Source organism: Microcebus murinus, chromosome 2 (assembly GCF_040939455.1).
Source record: "Microcebus murinus isolate Inina chromosome 2, M.murinus_Inina_mat1.0, whole genome shotgun sequence".
In the NCBI taxonomy this organism is placed as follows: domain Eukaryota; kingdom Metazoa; phylum Chordata; class Mammalia; order Primates; family Cheirogaleidae; genus Microcebus; species Microcebus murinus.
Window position 1 is genome coordinate 17,358,934 of NC_134105.1, and position 19,327 is coordinate 17,378,260.

Here is a 19,327-nt window from a genome sequence, read left to right on the forward strand (position 1 = left end):
TGATTTAAACCACTTTGATGTCAGGGAGCCCCACTGCTCCCCTGGTGGCTGAACGGAACCTTATTTCTGGCTTTTCACCTTCTGACTTGTGTCCCTATATCTCCAGACCTGGGCGCTTCCACGTCTGTGGTCCCTCTGGGCTGTTCAGGCTTCTGAGCCCTCCTAGGCTGGGGGAAACCCATATGCTTCTAACCTTACAGACCTCTTTGCATGTAGTTATCATTAGTTCCTTAGAGGGCAGAAACTTGGAAATGTGAGTAGGGATGGTGTGGATGGAGCTATGTTTCCACAGAGATGGTTTGAGGACTCAAAGGACACAGCAGGCTGAACTTAAATCTGCTCCTCCAGAGTGTGGTTTATGAGAGAAACCAAGCACGTATCTAATAAGGCAGGTACATGGGCTGCCCTTGGAGTCGTGGGGTTTGTCTCTCACGTGCTACTGGGTGGACAAATGGAAGAGCCGTGTGTTAGGGTAGCAGCACAGGGGCTGCTTCTTGGCAGCTCGCTGCGTTCTAGCCACAGCCTCTCTTGCTGTTGTCTCTGCCCTCTCCCGGGCACAGGATTCTCCTAACCCAGAGCCTTGGGAGCTCTCTCTGCTTTTTGGAGAGACTACAAGGTACCTTCTTGTGGGCACAGCATCAGATTCCAAAAATAACATCCCCGAGCTGCCAGCTCCCCTTTCATGTACAGCAGGGCTTTACATGAGAAGATGCTAGAGACTGGCTTCCTCCTTCCTGAGAGACGGGAGCTGTGCAGGTCTAGAGAGAGGAAGTTCCTTACCTCCAGTCTTCACCCCGTACAGATACAGGCTCCTAAAGGTAGAAGCCAAGAACCAAGTCTGAGTTGGAAATTCCCAAGAAAATCTTAAAGGCAAATGTACAAGGGCTGGCCCCATGGGTATGGCCCCGTCGGGGGTCTTCATGTGATGGGAAAAGTGACAGGGATCGACCTTCCTCCTCCTAACCAGTCTGCACCATAACCTTTCTGGCTGTTCAGACAATTCACTGCCCTTATGGGGGGAGGCTATATGGATTTGGGTAGCTTTATGTATTTGTTTTTCTGACTATTCTAGGAATGTGGGGGCAAAAGGAAAATATCAAAAAAAGTATAAATTAGGCAAAAAAAAAAATCTTGTTCTGCCATGTGGATATACAGCCTCTGTTGACATCTTGGCTCATTTCCTTTCAATCTTTTCTTCTGTGTGCTTTTTTTCCCCTGTTATATATGAGTTTATGTCCTTTCCTTTTATTTTGTTTTTATTTTGGCTTTATGTTACATCCCTAAGTCCTCTAAAGTTTCTTTCATAAAGAATGTTTCTAATGGTTTCACTTATCGTATGGCTGCGCCATCATTCATTTAACCATCCCTCCAATGTTGGACAATGGTGGTTTTCAGTTTTTCACTGTTGCAGCTAAAGCAGGAGTTATCATCTTTGTGCATAAAATTTTGTCTCAGGATAGATTTCTAGAGAGGAATTCCTGAGTCGAGTGGGAGGAAGAGAGATGTGTCTTTAACCACAGATGTGAAATGTGTTGATTCCCTTTAGGGTCCTGGCTGCCCTATCTGCCTAGAACACAGACCTTCCCCAAACATCCTACATCAGCCCTGGGGAGAGATTGCTGGTGTAGATCTCATCAAAGTTGTTGGAGCTTTTGCTATTAGTATAAACAGGGATGTGATCCAGAAAGCTTTCCCTCTCCTTCTCTCTAAACAGTTGGCAAATATTCAGGGAATTGCTGGTCCAAGTTGGAGGTGGGGGTGGTGCAGGGGAGGCTGCTGATTTCTGAAACCGCACGTTGTTTCATGATCTGAGCATGACTGTTGCTCAGATTGTCACAGGAGACACTTCTGGGAGGACTGGGCTAAACCAAGTTCTGTTTTGTAAAATTCTTCAGGGACTAGGATTTAAGTCTCAACCTTCTGGTCCCCTTCCAATCACTGAGCTTGGTAGAGCGTGGGCTACCTGGGATGGTGGAAAGAACCTGGCCCTGGAGTCAAAAGACCTGGGCACAAGTCCTCACTCTGTCCTGAGCTGTGTGGCCAAGTCCAAGTCACCTAGTCTCTCTGGGCCCCTGTTTATCCTTTGTGTTGGGACTTCTGGGTGATACAAGTGAGTATGCATGGATATGAAAGGGGCAGGTATATATGAATGACTTAAGATTTCTGCTGTAATAAATGAGGTTGGCAGTGGCCTCAGTGAGCCTATGCTGGGCTGTGAGGTTCCCTGGATTATCTGTCTCCCAGGAGCAGCTGTGGCAGGGCCAAGGGAACCCTATTGCCCAGTGTCTGCAGCACTCCTGGCAGTGAGGCTGAGCCTCCCCTCTGCACTCAGCAGATGAGCCACAGTGGGTGGCCAGCTCCTGGGAAAGGAGGATGCATAGGGGCATGCACTGGGCAGGTAGAGCTTGTCTTGATTTATTTACTCTTTCACAAATGCTCATTGGGTGCCAATGCCTGGTGCTGACTTCTGGGGACGCAGTGATAAATGGCACAGTGAAGGCTCCACCAACTCTACCAAGACATGCATTGGTAACCCTTCCCTGGAGTCTCTCTGGGGTCTGTCTAGGTGCTCTCAGAGAGAGGGACAAGTAGAGGTGATTATAAGTGATGACATGGAAAGTCCTCACTGGCTGGAGGTTCATGTTTCTGGAGCCCGGCAGACCTGGGTTCAAATTCACACTTTAGTACTTCTTGTTTGTATGGCTTATGGGAACACATGCAAAGGATGTGGGCCGAGCGGCATTCTAGGAGCCTGGGAGAAGCTCTAGTTGGGGAGGACGCATGAGGGGCTTTGAAGCTAGACTATTCCCAAAGATAGAAGATCAACTGGCCGGAATTAAGCATCCTGTCACACCACCACTTCTTTTTCTGGACTCACATGGACTGCTGGGTTGCACAGTTCCTGGACTCTGCTGTCATCAATGACCTTCCTGTAGGCTCAGCCTGCAGGGACACTTCCGGAGCAGTCAGGCGGCAGACAGTTCCCATCCTATTGTGCCTGGCTGAGTCGGATGCACAGGGAGACCCTGAGCGGTCCCACACGTGGTTTGGACATGGGCTCCAGCAGCCCGGCCCTGGCCTGCAGGCTGGCAGGGCTGCACGCAGGGAGGGTGGTGAGTTCACGCTGGTGCCTCGCTTGGTGAGATTTACATGAGTGGCAGCAAGGGCAGTCAGATGCCTAAGTCTGGTCTCCCTGGGCAGTGTTTCACCAAACGGAATCTGCCCCCCCAACTGCCCACTTGCCCCTCCCCAAATCTATTCTTTCTTTGAGGACAAGACCTCTGGGTGAGACGTCTCTCAGGCCAGTTTCTGTGTCCTAAGCACTTCATTATCAAAGCAGCTTCCTGTTCACCCACATCCGACTCAGCAGGCCCTGTCAGAATATGCTCCCAAAACTCTAGGGGCCGGCAGCAAAGAGGACACAGCCTGTTCCTCGCCGGTGGCTCAGGCCAAGGCAGATATCTGCCTCTTTCCCCTCCTCTGAGAGGGAGCCAAATGGGGCAGTTAGTGTCCAGCTGGGTGGCACAAAGAGCGTAGAGTATGGATCTAGATGTGACGGTCCTGGGTGGAACCTCTGTGTTGCCACTTAGCAGCTGTGTGGCCTCCTGGGCGTGTAGTGAGGATGAGAGAGGAGACATGCCAAAGGCCTAGCGTCGTGCCTGTGCAGAGCAGCCACCTGACTGGGGATGTTCTTACTGCTGTTAAGTCACAGAGGTGAGTTTTCAGCTTGAGGAATGCATACGAGATTGCAGTGGGGGTCGGGAGAGCTAAACATAAAGTGGCAGCCACGATGCCATAAAGCAAGTGGCTGAGTCCCTGAGGCCCAGCGTCCTCACCTGGAAAAAGGGGCAGATGTTATCCCTGCTGCTAGGCCCTGGGGGAGTATTCAATAAACTAGCTGAAGAGCAGGGACGCTGAGGCCAGATGGCTTGCATGTGTGTGCTGCTCTGCCACTTACTAGCTGCGTGACCTTGGGCAAGTTTCTTAACCTATCTGGGCCTCAGTTTCCCCATCTATAAAGTGGGGACAATAATAGTACCTCATTCATAGGACTATCCTGAAATGAAATGCACATAAAGTGCTTATATTCATGCCTGGCACATAGGAAGCATTCATCAAGTATCAGCTGCTGTGAGAATGATGTAAGGCCCTTGGAACAACGTGTACTGCTCCCATTTTGACTGGGGTGTCCTCAAGTCCTCTGGACTCAGGAACTCAACCCTGGTCTCCCTCCTGACCTGGTCCTCCAGCCCTCAAGTGCCCATGGCAGAAATCTTGGATGGGCAGCCCATCAGAAGGCAGTATATGTCTCCCCCCTTCACTTAAGCAGCTTACACTGGATCTTTTAACAGGCAAGAGGCAGGGGAAAGTTAGGGTTCAAGGCCTTGGAATAAATCAGCTTCCTGCCAACATAAGGGCTTCTGAGCAGGTAGTAAGGGATACCTCACTCTTGGTGTCAGCTGGTCAGCCTTGAAAGTACTTAATGAACATCTAACACATCAGAGCAATCTGTGAGAACTTCATCCTCCCTGGCAGCAGGGGAAATTGTTACAGGGCACAGAGTCTTGGGATGGTCACTACTAGAGGGGCACGTTGGTGGTGAGTCCAGCCCCTTCATTTTAGATTTGGGGAAACTGAGACTCAGAGGGGGAAAGGGACTTACCAGGGGTGACATAAGACATTAACTATAGGACCAAGACTGGAGCTCTGGTGGCCTGAGTCCCAGCCCAGTGCTCTTGCACCACCCACTGTGAGATCAGCTAGAGACTTGGCAAATTTCAGGAGTTGCAGTATCTTAATCCCAGCATTGTCAGACTCCAAAACCCAAGCCGTAAACTACCATGCCATCGTGTCCCCCAGTGACCACATACAGTGGCCATAGAGAAGAGAATAGGACAGAGGGATGGTCTCAGGGTTTGGTGTGTTGCATCTGCTACTCTACCGCCTGGACGGAAACCTGGAGACGGCATGTGATTCGTGGCCAGGGTCTGCAGCCTCCCATCTCTAGGCACCATTATTTGTTGGACATAAACAGAGTATTCAAGTCTCAGACAAAAGACTCAGATTTCTCTCTTTTCTTCCACCATAGGAAAATCCTTCATCCCTGCCCAATAACCTAAAAAACATCTACAGTTGACCCTTGAACAAGGTAGGGGTTAGGTATACTGACCCCCATGCAGTTGAAAATCTGATTATGACTTTTGCCTCCCCCAAATTTTAGCTACTTAATTGCCTATTGATCAGAAGCCTTATCAAAAACATAAACAATTAACACATACTTTGTATGTTGTACGTATTATTAATATATACCATATTCTTACAATAAAGTAAGCAAGAGAAAAGGAAATGTTATTAAGAAAATCATAAGAAAGAGAAAATATGCTTACTCTTCATCAAGTGGAAGTGAATCATAAAGGCCTTCATCCTCATCATCTTCATGCTGAGTAGCTGAGGAGGAGAAGGAAGAGGAAGGTTTGGTTTTGCTGTCTCAGGGGTGGCAGAGGCAGAAGAAAATCCTCGTATAAGTGGACCAGTTCAAACCCACATTGTTCAAACAGCAACTGTGCTTGCAAAGCATGCCATTGGCCACTAGTGTGATGAGCTGAGAGGAGCATGGATTTGAGACCAGCCTGAGTTTGAATCCTGACTCTGCCACTTTGTAGGTATGTGACTTTGGGTGAGTTTCTTAACCTTGCCGCACCTCAGTTTCCCCTTCTGTACAATGAGGATAATACCTACTTCACTCAGCAGTTGTAAGGATTAAGTAAATGTGGTTTGTGTAAAACACTTGGTACGGTACCTGTCCATATGCATTCATTAAATGTAAGCTGCTATTATCATTATATTTGTTAAAAAGTAATAAAGACAGTAATTATATTCCAAGGAAGGAAACAGTACCTGGCTTATAGTAGACTTTTGATAGACATTGTAGCTGCCTGCTGTAGTCTCTGCCTGGTGCATTTCCCTTACGTTCCCTGGCCTGGGTCTGGCTGGGGAAAGGCTGGGTCTTGCTGTGCTCTCACTTCCTCTCATCCCCTTCAGCTGCCTTGACCTCCTGTCACAAAGTGCACTTAGAATCAGCAAACAGACCTGCAAAAGTAGCAGCCCTGCTTAGTCAACAGATCTGATTCTCAGGCATCTTCTCTGTGGAGGTTGGAAGTGCTTGTGTGGCCAAAAGCAATGTCCCCTTGCTCTGAGCTGCCCCCAGGATGACCGTGAGAGCCCCAAATTGGATTCTGCTTCTGCCTTGCAAATCCCCAATAGAAGTGCCAACCAAATCCCAGTTTGGAGGGATGATTTATGGCCTTGGGTGAGTTAAGAGGCAAAATGAACACAGCATGATTTTCAGATCACAGGCTGGGAATGTTCAGCCTTGGCACAGAGAAAAATCATCTTTGCCTTGTAAACGGAGCAAATATGATGTTGAAGAGGGAATAAATCCAGGCCCCAAGATGTCATTTTTACAATTGCTTTTTGGCATGTGACTTAGTAGTACCTTCTGCAATGTTCACACTCCCCGGTGCACACACCCCGCAGTCTTGCTGGGTCTTTTCGTGGGGGTGAGAATTACTCCGCCAGTGTGGCTTTGTTGGAAACTGCATACTTGGCTGGACAGATAGTTTGTGAAAAGCACCTGCTTCCCTGGTTTTCCATGGATCTCCACATTGCCTGCTCTGAGTTTGTTTCTAGGAGGTAGCAGCTTTGACTTCAGAGATACTCCTGGATTCAAATCCCATCCCCAGCATTTACCAGCTGAGTGAAACTGAGCAAGTCACAAACTTCTCTGAGCCTCAGTTGACTCACCTGTGAAATGGGGGGTGGCACATAGTAAGTCCTTACCAAACATCAGATTCTTTTTCTTTCCTGCAGGTATACACACCCTTGCCAATGCCTTTCTCTTCTTTTCCTTGGTTGGGTAACAAAGCATGTTGACTTATCTGGCTGAAAACACCATGACCACTTTATGTTTTGTTTTTTGGAATTTATTTTTTTCTGGAAAAAATATCTATAGTTCCTGGAAAATCAGTGTCAGGCTGTGTTGCTCACTGATTCTGGCAGGCCAGGCCGCATATTCCTGACCCCGGCCTTGAGTTTGTTTTGAGAAAGAGCTGTCATCAGCTTTGCAAGTAGTGATGTTGCAATTCCTTGGATAGCATGGGTCAGGGTTAAGGACAGTGAGCAAACCTTCCCGGTAGTCACATGTTTTGGGAGCCCTGAATGCTCCATATGAGGCCAGAGGCTATAAAAGTCAGAGGAAATGGCTTAGAAGGACCAGTCACTGGTGGCCAGGCCTTTAGCACAAGGAAGATAATTGGATGAAAATATTAACTGCCACATTGAAGGACAGGCGGAAGACCTGCAGTTTATAGACCAGATGCTGCTGCCCCATGGTGGTCTCCCCGTGGCCTTGAATGACACATCCACAGTTCCTTGGCCACCTGCTGACAACCTAAACGTCCCTTGGGCCACTGGGTAATTACCAAAGGTAAATTAGCCTGCTGGGTTGTCCTGCTGTCCTGCTGCTGACTGACCACTCGCAGTTTGGTATTCCGCACCTCCTTCTTCAAAGATTGTTTTTGCCAAGCAGTTTCTAATTAAGATATATCTTGGCCATTTTCTTTTTCTTTACAAGACTTCCCGCCAGTACAGAGCATAATTTATTTCTCTAGAAAATATAGTAGCAGGTTGTTGTAAAAAGAAAACTGGAGGTTAGGAGCCTTGGGTCCGTGTCCCAGCTCCGGCGCCAGCAGCCATGTGAGCCGGCGGCACCCTCGGCCTGTCTGTTCATCAGCACAAAGCGGTTTGCGTTCAGGGCCCCCGCCACCCTCTGCCCAGTGCGCCGCCGTTGCTGCTGGTTACTAGGTGGGTTTCTTTTTTCTTTCCTTTTTTCTTTTATTTTCATTTTTCTTCTTTCTTCCATTTCTGAGAGGGTATCTGGGCTAGTGCTGGTCTTTTTGGAATCTGAAATTTGAGCAACAAGTCTTGTTCCTGTCAGGAGAGGAGTGAGTCAGGGTGTCTATTCCCAGAGCAAGTCGCTGGGGATGTAGAAGATGATTCATATCGAAACTGACGTTCCCTCCTGGTGGCAGTGTGTTTCGCCCACTTTCCAAAGACTTCTCCTTCCTTGGAAACAAGGCTGAGCCTACAGCAACCAGCCTCCTTTTCTTCTCACCGCATTGATGGCAAGCACTTGCCAAATTTCCCAGCAAACTCTGTGACAAATAGGTGTGTGGATTCCTAGAATCTCAGACTGTCAGTGCCAGCTGGGTTCCTTGTAGCCCTGTGGTCCATTGCCTGAGGATGGGGAACCAGGTGCTGAGAGGGCCAAGACTTACCTGAGTAGGCCTGACAGCCAGGATCTGAACCTTGGTCTTCTAATGCAAACCTCCACTTTTTTTTTTCTTTTTTAATTACTTTTTAAAAATCAAGGTGTAACTTATACATACAGTAAAATGCACAAATCAAATGAGCAGCCCAGTAGATTCTACATACAGATATACTCGTGTAAGTACCATGCAGGACAAGATAGAGAGCGTTTCCCTCACCCTAGAAGGTCCCCCTCGGACCCCTCCTGATCAGTAGCCTCCCAAGGGTTGCACTACTCTGACTTTTATCACCATTGATTAGTTGTGCCTGATTTAAAATTTCATATCAAACTATATGCACCCTTTTATGGTTTGCTTTTGTCACTCATTATTATATCATGAACAGTAGTTTATTGCTTTTCAAGTTTACCCATTCTGTTGCTGGACATTTTTGTTTCCTGTGTTTGGTAATTATGAATAAAGCTTCTATGAGCATTTTTTTGTTTGCTTGTTTACAATTTAGTGGCTGTTAGTATATTCAGAGTTTTGCAACCATCACCACAATCAATTTTAGAACATTTTTATCATCCCCCAAAGAAACCCTGTACTCATTGACAATTATTCCTCATTTCTCCCCATCATCCTTCTCCCCTTCCCAGCCCTCTAAGCAACCACTAAACTACTTTCTGTCTCTGTATAGATTAGCCTATTCTAAACGCTTCATAAATGATATCAAACAATAGCTGGTCTCTTGTGACTGACTGCTTTCAGTAAGCATAATGCTTCAAGGTTCATCCACATCGTAGCACATATCAGTACTTCATTCTGAATATTGTTCTTCAGAATTGCCGAATAATATTCCATTGTATGGGTAAAGCACATTTTATTTGTCCATTCAGCAGCTGATAGACATTTGGATTGTTTCTCCTTTTTTTTTTTTTTTGCTGCTATGAATAATGCTTATATGAACATTCATGTATCGTTGTGGTGTGTTTTTTTTCATGTATCAGTTTTTATATGGGCATAGGTTTTCATTTCTCTTGGGTATATGCCTATGAGTGGAATTGCTGGGTCACATGGTAACTCTACGTGTAATCTTTTGAGGAACCGCCAGACTGTTTTCTGTAGCAGCTGCATCATTTTACAATCCCACCAGCAGTGTTTTTTGAATACTTTTTTGCACATGATTTTTTGGTGGAAATAAGCAGTTGTTTATATTGGGATATACCCAGGATTTGAATTATTGGGTTATACTGTATTAGTATGTTTAGTTGGATGCTGCCTGCTTACCAAAGTGGTTAAAGCAATTGGTAGCCCTGCCAGCCATGTATGAAAGTTCTAGTTGCTCCGTTATCCTTGCCAATGCTTGCTGTTGTCAGTGTGCTTAACTTTACCTTCTGCTGAATGCTGCCTCTCTCTTAATCAAGCCGCCCACGTTCAAAGCCCCAGCTTCCCAGCCTGTGCTTCCCAGAGCTGTCCTGCACGGCCTGCTCTGCCCTGGTCTGGAGAGGGCCCCTGCTCTTCCTGCCTTAACTTAGGGGTGAGTCAGGGCTCCCACACCAACTTTTTCTCGAGTGCTTCTTGCAGCAGAAGGAGCAGTCGGCAAAGTCTTCCTTCAATATCCTGTGCCCACACTGTCTTCTCAGTGCCATGGGGTGGCCTCTCTACTTCCCAGTCCACCCCAGCTCTGACCTCACAGGCGTACTATGGCATGAAATAGAACTTCTCCAGTTTGGTGACTGTGCCAGGAAAAGGGTATTAGTGATGAAAGTGCTGACCCGAGAGTCAGGAGACTTGGGTTCTCCAAATTGTGACTCCACCACTAACTCACTGGGCAGGGATTGCGTTTCCTTTATGAGCCTCAGTTTTCTGTCCTGTAGAATGGGCATGATAACACCCTCTCATAGGATTGTTGACGAGATCACACAAGACTGTTCCTTCATCGGTCAATGATTGTTCAGTGCCTGTGGTGTGCCAGACACTGTCCTAAGCACAAAGCTCACAGCAGAGAGCAAGATAGAGCCCCCGTGGACCTCCCCAGCTAGTGAGGAGATGGGTGCATGAACGTGTGCTGTGAGCACTATAAGATACAGGCTCACCCCAAGGGCTGCTTAGTTCATTCTTGGAGGGATGGGCTTCAAAACAGTTTCTTGGGGGAGCCTGTACACTGAGGCCGGAAGCATGAATAAAAGGATGCATGAAGGGGAAGGGCATGGCACAGGAGCACACGTGCAAAGGCCCGGAGGGGGGATGGAGCAAAACCTTGACCTCTTGGGGTGTAAAAGATGTTCAGTGTGGCTGGAGTGGGTGGGGACGTGGCAAGAGACCATCTGTGAGCAGTCAGCGATGGAGACAGAGGCTGCCCCACAGGGAGTGGGGACCAAGCTGTGGCCACCACTCCGGAAGGTGGGAGCCGGGGCTTCACTTCCCACCACTGCTCAAGGCCTCTGAGGCAAACAGATTGGTTTCCAAGTTCCACAGACGGCTGTGCTCCCAAGCATAAACAGTGGGCCTGAGAACCACACAGGGATCAATAGGAATTGTTGAAAATTTCTGAAAAGAGAGCCTGGAGTAAGACAAAGAGACCCGGAAGTATGTTGTCAGCACAATTTGGTGCTAATATTCAAGTTTGTTTTTCTTTTCATCAAGTCTGAAAGGCAGCTTCAAATGCACTGCCCTTGTTTTTGTTTTTAATGACTGGATAAAGCACAATTGCATTTTCTCCCCCAATAACTTTGAATTCTGGGAATAGGCCATGTGGGGATAATTGCTGTTGTCTAATCCCTGCGATGGCCATGCAAACGATTAGGACCAGGAGGGAGGGAGCTATGGCGGAGGCCCTCTGCCTCTTCTTACTTCCAGTAGGCAGAGTGCGGCTCCCTAAATAATGCTCTTCCTGAAATCGCAGTTGCCCGGAAATGTGTCTGGAGATTGTTTTGCACCAAGTAACCAACTGTGCGTGAGGATGTGGAGAGTTTGAGTTATTTCTTAAGTCTTCCTTCAATTCTGCAATTTTACACTGAACATCTACTTTGTGCCAGGCTGGGAGCTGGGAGTGCGGTGGGGAAGAGGGTGTGAAATGAGCAAGACACAGTGGGCTCTTTGGAGATGAGGCAGATGCCATCGACCTGTGCCTGCCATAGGATGTCTACCCTAGGGACATGTCTACAAGAGAGAAAGCAAGTATCCAAGGAGAGGTGCTCATCAAGTTCCAAAGACCCTTTTAAATGTCTCCATAAAGCTCCCCACATTTCACTGCTGGACAATCCCAAAGATGGTGGCATTTGAACAGAGTGGTGCAGGAGGGGCAGGCTCTTGGGTATTGAGTTGCTCAGATGGCAGATTTTTGACAGCCATCAGTGAACTCTGTCATAGGTGAGGGACGGAACAAGCCAAGCTCAGGAGGCCGTGCTGGGTGGTGTCAGCCCTGCAGGTGGGGGTAGGGGCCCAGAGGTGCAGGCTTGGAGGGAAGAGGCCTCTTGGGCACCCAGCACCAGCCAGGCACTGCCCCAGATGGCCCCGCACAGAGCTGACTTCTCCAGCAGGCATAGGGCCTAGGGCCCACAAAAATATTTTAATTTTAATGTCTTTTAAAATCAGAAGAAAAGAGCAAACATCATATTGAATCCACCTACATTATATCCATATTTCTACCAACACAATTGTAAAAGGTTATTTTTAATATATTTTTTTATGGAGGAAGGGGCCCACAAACAGTGTTGCTGAGGCCCAGAGAAGTCGCCATATGGCCCTGCTTGTGGTCCTTGTCTTCCTCACCAGGTGAGGGGCCTGAAAGCCTGCACCTGCTCAGACTCAATGGGGAGGATCCCCTTCCTTCTCACTGTTGTCACAAAAGGTGGCCAATGAACCCGCTAGCAACTCAGGTTTTTTGTCTCTGTCAGCACTGAGTGGGAAGGGCATAGCTGTGGGTGCCCACCCATGAGTGTCAGCTATTCCTTACAGTAGCTCTTTACAGTGGGTGTCATCGTGATGGGGTAACTGAGACTCGGAGAGAGGTGACTTGCAGGGCCAGCACGCCTGGTAAAGAGGCAGTGCGGTGGCTCACACCCAGGCTTATCTGCCTCCAAAGCCCACATGTGCTCCCTGTCTCCTCTGTTTCGGGGACTGGAAACTTCCCAAGGGACAGGACCTCCCACTTAGCCTGCTTTGTGCAGCACCACGTGGCCACCCAGATGGCACTTTTTGGGGTGTTTGGGGGTAACAGTGGACAGCAAAGCAGGGTCTCTGTGTTCTGTTGATTCAAAAGAGGCTGTGATGTTCTTCTGACCCTGCTTGCTCTGGTCCCTTGTGTCCGTCTTCTCTGTGTTACACTTTAAAAACAAAGCCAAAGTAGTTAGTCACCTTTCCCAAACCAAGGAGGATAAGATCCCAAACACCCCAGACAAGGCTATTGCACAGGAGTCACAACAGCCTAAGCGATGTCCCTGCGGGCCTGCAGCACCCAGACAGACTAGGGACAGCCTCCTCTGCTGTCCTTGCCCAAAACGAACAGCGAGGTTCCTGCTTCCACCCGCAGTGTGGTTTCATCTGAGGGGCCTTGGTTTCCCAGAAGGTGACACTCGCCCAGATCCAGATGTAAGTACAGAGCAGGTCCCGCAGGCAGTGGAGAGAAGTGCTCCCTGGGCTCTCTGTGCTGAGTCAGAATGCGGCTCTCCCTCCTCCTCTGGCAACAAAGCTGGGCAGCTCCTCAGGGACCATCCCAGAAACATCCGAGTCTACAGCTTGACCCACTGACTGGAGAGGAAGCAAAATCCTGGAGGGAGGATCCTGGGGGTTTGAGGCAGTTGAAGCAACTGGTCAGGAGCACAGAGGCTTCAGCACCACTGTGCTTGGTTCACCATTTTCTGGCTGTGTGACCTCTGGCAAGTGAATTAACCTTTCTGTGGCTCAGTTTCCTCTCCCGAAAAAGTATAAATTGTAGTACCTACCTCATGGGGTGGTTGTGAAAATTCAACTTAGTTAATACATTGTGAAAGGCTTAGAATAGTACCAATAAATAGTAGCTGCTGTCGTCATCGTCATCATCGTCATCATCTGTATCACTAATACTGTCAAAGCTGCCTGGGGAAGCAGGAAAGTTGGGTCCCAGCCCTGCTGTGCCAGTGACTGCCCGTGTGACCTTGGACAGATCACTTTCCCCACCGCTCGCTGGGACTCAGTCTCACTGTCTATGAAATAAGCAGTTTGGATGAACTTGTGCTCTTAGCCAGGAGAAAGCATCAGAATTACCCTCAGGGCTTTTGCAGACATAGACTTCCAGGTTCCATCCCCAGAAATTCTGCTTCAGTGAGTCTGGAGCTGGCCCAGGGACCTGCATAAAAAATAGAGTCTCCATTGATGGTTCTGACGCACAGCCCAGGTTAAGACCTGCAGTTAACAGAACCAGGTAAGGCCCGAAGTGATCAGTCCCTCCCACACACCCGTTAGCTCAGCTGGTGCTTTGGCAAGGGTGAGCCCCTGCCCCTTCTGTGGGTGCTGAGTCTGCCACCTAGGTGGGGTTCCCTCTTTATTGGGTGTGGCAGGCCACCAATCCTGCAGGCAAGCAGTGGTGGCCTAGAGAACAGCCATGTGGCATGTATGGATCTGACACGCCTAGGGGTCTCATTCAGCAGATGTTTGATGGGCGTGGTGTTTGCAAAGGCTGGCAGAGCAATTGTGAAAAGAAGGTGCCTTCCAGCCACATGATACTTGGGGGCTAATCCCCCTCTGGTAATGCAGGTATTCTCCATGTTCCTTCCCACTGTTTCTGAAGTGTGGTGGAGAAGGGGCTAGGGGTGCAGGTGGATGTCAGCCCACCTTCTGCATAGCAAGAGAGGATTTGGGATGCTTTGGATAAGAAAGCCTCAAAGAATCACAAGCAGCTCGTGTCCTTGGGCACTGGCAGGGCCCTTCTGCCCAGTCCCCTGCCTGAGCTGGTCCCACTGCCCAGCCCACCAGCAGATGACCCACTACCTGGGCCTGGCTCCCTGCCCCTTCATCCTGTCTCCGCTCCTCTGCCCTGATCAATAGCAACCAGCCAGGAAGCAATTCCATGGTGTTTTGTGCTCACTGCTCTCTCTCTCCCATGACTGAGTGGTAGAACAGCCTGTCTCTTTCCATCCAGCCCCTTTATCTTCCTTCCTGCCCCCAGTCGCCTTTGTGAGGTAAATGGGATTTGTGTTTCTTTGTTTGAAGAACAGCTCTGCAGCAGAAACTGCTTCCTGAAGGCCAGTGCTGCCAACCACAGCCCAGGTGCTGAGAATGGATGGCTGAGTAAATGGAGCCATCTCCTGTCCTGAGACCTGATCCTGGGGCAGCAGGGCCGTGTGGCCCCCCAACACTGGGGAAGAGGGGAGCCTGCGCGACACACAGGCAGGCTGTGGCGTCAGGGCTCAGCCGCTCAGCACGTGCTTGCTAAAGACACCCCACAGTTATTATAGCTTACACATTTAACCACTTCAATTTGGCATATGTCTCGAGGTGCTGGGTAAGCATCTTGTCAACTTCAACACAGCTGACAAAGTTATGGCACGAAGAATGTTTAGACTTTGCAGTTTTCCCCGACCTCCAGTTGATCCTGTTAAAATGTCTCTCCTCCTTCCAGAGAGCTGATTTGTGCCCCAAATTTTCTCATCTCAGCGGGAAGGGTCTGTTTGCCAGGTAAAATAGAAATTTGTTGTCATCCTGATACTCTGATTTAGCATTATCTGGGAAGAAGGCATGTTTCATATCTGGTTTGTTGCTGATTTTCAAGGTTGTTTTCCTGCGGGATGGAGCAGAGGATGCAAGAGGATGGCTGGAGACACTTTCATTTGTAAGCCACTCTCCCCAGACACAAAACCTTTAAATGTGTGAGATTTTCCCTCTTCTTAAAGCTGCAGTTCTTCATGCTTCTTCTCAGTTGCAGAGTGATAAAGTTTGAACAAATCCCGTTATCCGTGTTAGAATTATCTGAGTGTGAAAATCCTTTTCTACCCTTAAAATTACTCCATCTCTTTTCTTCCTTTTTAAAAAAGCAATAAACACAATAATACATGCCCACTGTAGAGAAATCAGAAATAACAAGTAAGAACCAGGAAGAAAAGTTCCTGAAATTCTAGCACCATGCATCCCTCCAGATATGTCCTCATGCAAATGAACAGATATAAATATGTATTTTGGGGAAAAAAAGGAAAAAGGATGGACTGTTATGTATGCTATTATATTTACTGGACATTTAGGTTGTTTCTCATTTTTTGCCATTCTGAGCAATGGTAAGATGAATTTCCTAATTTAGTTCACTAATCTTTATGCACTTGTTCTAATGTTTTTTTTAGGATAAGTTTTTAGAATAGGACTAGCTAACATTTTCAAGCATTTATCATGAGCCACTGTGCTAAGTGCTTTAAATATATTATTTATTGAATGCTACACATGATTCTATATGGAAATATCCACATTTTACAGATGAGGAAACTGAGGCACAGAGAGGTTAGGTTCCTTGGCCAGGGTCACACAGCTGGCAAAGTGCAGAGCCAGGATTGGATCCTAAGCTCTTTAACTCCCGAAGCTTCTGATGCAAAACGTCAGGTCTGTATAGCCTTCCATTGCATGGTGACTGGCTGGCCTGAGGCCTGATCTCCTGGAGTTCCCAAACACCCACGGTTGCATAACAGGACCAGGAAAAGAAGAATTGGCAGTGTTTGTGCCATGCCCGAAGGATCCCAAAGCATTTCCCCACATGACTTAGGTGTGCATCAAGGCCCCCTTCCTGGATTCTCAGTCCCTAGCAGGTGCCTTCCAGGGAACCATCCAGGGCCAGGAACATCTGGCCACTGCAGACCCACCTTAGGGCAGTTGTAGGCATGTCCCCCAGGGCCAGAATGCAGCCTGGGCTGAGCAAGCTTGTGCTGGCAGGGTCTTGAGTTCTTCCTAGGCCAGATTCCTTTCAGAGGAAGGATCCTTACAGGCCACTCTGGGGAGAGTGGGGTTTGTGCAAGGCAGCCTGGGAATCTGAGCCCTCAGCAGGGAGTGTGTTGGGAAAAGAAGGATGCTGGGTGAGACACTGATTCCAGACAGGGGCTGTGGGAAATTTACTAGACTGGGTAAACCCAAGGCCAGAGCCAGCCCTGAATAGGCGCTGTTTTGCAGGGTCTATTCACCTGTGACACTAAACCAGACTTACCGCCCAGAGGTGAGACGAGGGCCCTCTTCTCATGACCTTCACTGGGCCTGGCTCTTTGTCAGTGGCTCTGCCCTTTGGGGATAACCAGAGGTCCAGCTGCCTCTGCTGTGGAGCTGAGGGACAGTGCGTGGCCAGTACTAGTACATAGGCAGAGTAAGGCAAAGCATCTCCAAGTAGCGGAGGCACTAGGATTCCTACCTTGGCCACCTTGCAGGCACTGTCAGTCCCAGCAGAAGAGATGGAATGGGGAGGGCTTGCCCTCCACTTGGCCCAGTTATCTCTTCCCGATTTATCCATAGATTGAGCTTGATGATCCAGACTCATATTCATTCAACTAATCACACAAGTTATTTCTGCAATTTAGGTCTCCGAATAAGTGCACTTGGTTGCAGAATATGTGATCAGCCACAGATTTCTCATTCTTTAAAACCCAGGGAGCGGAAATGCCAACATATAAAGCCATCGGCACAAGGCAGAGATTTCTGAAGCACTAAAATCAAGCCATTCAGAGTGCTGGCCCCAGACCTCCCATCAGGCTGCCACTTGGCCCATCAGTGCTCCATGCAGAGCCCGGGTGGGGGGCTTTATCCATAAAACCCTGGAGAGGGTGGCAATCAATAGATAATCTGCTCACATTCTTTTTACTTAACCAGAGAATTGGTTTGCCTCTGAAGTAACTTGATCTGGAGGAGAAATGCATTTGAGGGTTTTAAAGAGTGTAGTTCAGCTGGGAAAAGCTACAGCAGGCTTCGGGGTTGGAAAGGTTGGCTTCTGTTCTTGCTGCTCCGAACTTTCCTATAACCTTGAACAATTTCTCTTCCTTCTTATCACCATCATTGTCACCCTGGTCATCACTACCAGCTAGGTTCCTGGTACAGAGAAGCAATCACTGGACAGGATATATCATTCATTCATTCATTTGTTCATTCAACAAGCCACTGTTGAAGTCCCCCAGAGTTCCAAGTATTGGAGCAGGCACTGGAGATTTCAGAGAGAAAGCAGACCTGGACCCTGCCCTTACATTGCTTGTAATCGCCCGGAGGACAGCTGCAAACAGTTAAAACAGAAGTGTGGAAAGCAAGTATTGGAAGTAGAAAGGAAGAGGCCTATTCAGCCTCTGTGTAGGGAACTGCCTTGGGGCAAAGAGTGAGGATTCTGTTTCCTATCTGGGGGTGACTGGGCTGGACCCCTGGGATGGACCCTGTCTGAAGTCTTGAACTGGCTACTGAGGAGCAGCTGTTGGTTCATTTCTGGCTAAAGCATTCAGATACTGCAGACTAGGGTGGGCCTTAGTGTGTTTGCTGGAAGAAGTATCTCAGGAACTGGTGATAGCTACACTGTGTAACTCTGTTGGATTCTTCCTGTTGCCCTGGGCCAGTAACAAACACCGCTGGCAGCCCCTAAATACAGAGGAGGTGAATGTGAAGGTCTCCAGGCAAAATCAGTACTTTTGGGCAGGATCCAAGAGCATGGCCTGAGATAACAAAATGAGCTGGAGCCATAGCTCCTAGCCAGCCCTTCATCCTTCCAGACTAACAGTCTCATTTTATTTGATCTCAAAACATACTTTTTTAAGAAAGAAAAACCTATTGAAATAATATAAATGACTTGTCTCTTTCAAGGTAGCCCCATTGAGAGGTGAGCTCATATTCCCCAGTGCCGCCCAGTCTCAATGGTTCCAGCCTCCTATCTGAGAGCTGCTTTAACCAGTGCCAGAACCGTGTGCTATTGCGACCTGCTGATTTGTTGTCGTCCACTAGACTGGGACCCTAATAAACTCTGTTTCTAGAGAGTAGGTCTCTGCCTGCTGCTGTGGAGATTCAAAACCTGGGTTTGAATTTTGCTTTGCCATTTGTTACAATTGTGTTGGACAAATCACTTGGCCTCTCTGGATCTATTTCCTCATCTGTAAAATGGGAATGTTACCATCTCACCTGACTGTGATGAGGGTTAAATCAGGTAACACAAAAGCTCCTAACCATGCCTAGCACACTGTAGTACTAATCCTTTGTGTCTCTGCTCCCCACACCCACCTCATTTATGTGAGAAGATGAGATAGAGCAGAAAGAGCACTGGATTAAGAGTCTGACAGGAGGCTGTGTGATCCCAGGCAAGTAATTTACCTCATCTGTAAAGGCCTCAGTTGCCTCATCTGTAAAATGGGGAAACTATTTCCTAACTCTGGCCAGCCTCAAAGAGTTAGGGTTAGAAGGATTAAACAAGAAGACTCATATAAAAGTATTTTTAAAATATAAAGCATTGGACAACTGCATATATAATCTTAGTACCTGAGGTGGTGGGAGTTGAATCCCAAATCAGTATCAAAAGGCCACTGTCTTGGAAAGTTTCTAAGAAAGTCCCTGGTAAATTTCATACTCGTTCCACTCCATTTGGGGCTTTGGCACCTGCATTTTCCTGAGCCCAGCACCAGGAGCTGTGGGAATCCACAGATCCGCAGGGATGAAACTCAGTTGATGTCTGCTGCCACGCAGCAGTCAGAGACCTACCGGATGGAAAGTAACCCCAGGGCACTAAGCAAGGGAGGCCTGGAGAGGCTGGAAGCTCATCAGGGAGGGAATAGGTTTTCCTACTTGAGAGATGAAAGGCAGGTTCATGGACGGCAGTCCTCCATGCCTTGGATTATAGGTGGCATTTCCTGCATAAGGAGAAGGGACACTGGGGGACTTGCTACAGCCGGTGGAGAAGATGACAAGACCAAGCAAGCTGGTTGAGCTGCGGAAAGTCCAACAGGGCCACCTACTAACTTTGCAGTCATAGCAACAGCCGCTCCAGGCCCTCAGTGCTGGCTCGTAGCAGGCGCTCAGTGAATGTCAGGGGAACGGCGGATGCGTCCCGT

The 19,327-nt window shown here is 48.2% G+C and overlaps 1 protein-coding gene and 1 long non-coding RNA gene across 3 annotated transcripts in view; both read left to right on the forward strand.

Moving 5' to 3' along the window:
- MAN1C1 (mannosidase alpha class 1C member 1) overlaps nt 1–19,327 on the forward strand; it is a 134,238-nt gene that overhangs the window by 55,115 nt on the left and 59,796 nt on the right. The window lies entirely within an intron of this gene.
- Nucleotides 1–19,327, forward strand: part of LOC105863438 (uncharacterized) — a 47,161-nt gene continuing 27,834 nt past the window's right edge. Inside the window, exon 1 of the long non-coding RNA XR_012913515.1 lies at nt 1–19,327. This exon is cut by the window's right edge and continues 19,751 nt beyond it. This is a non-coding gene — a long non-coding RNA (uncharacterized LOC105863438).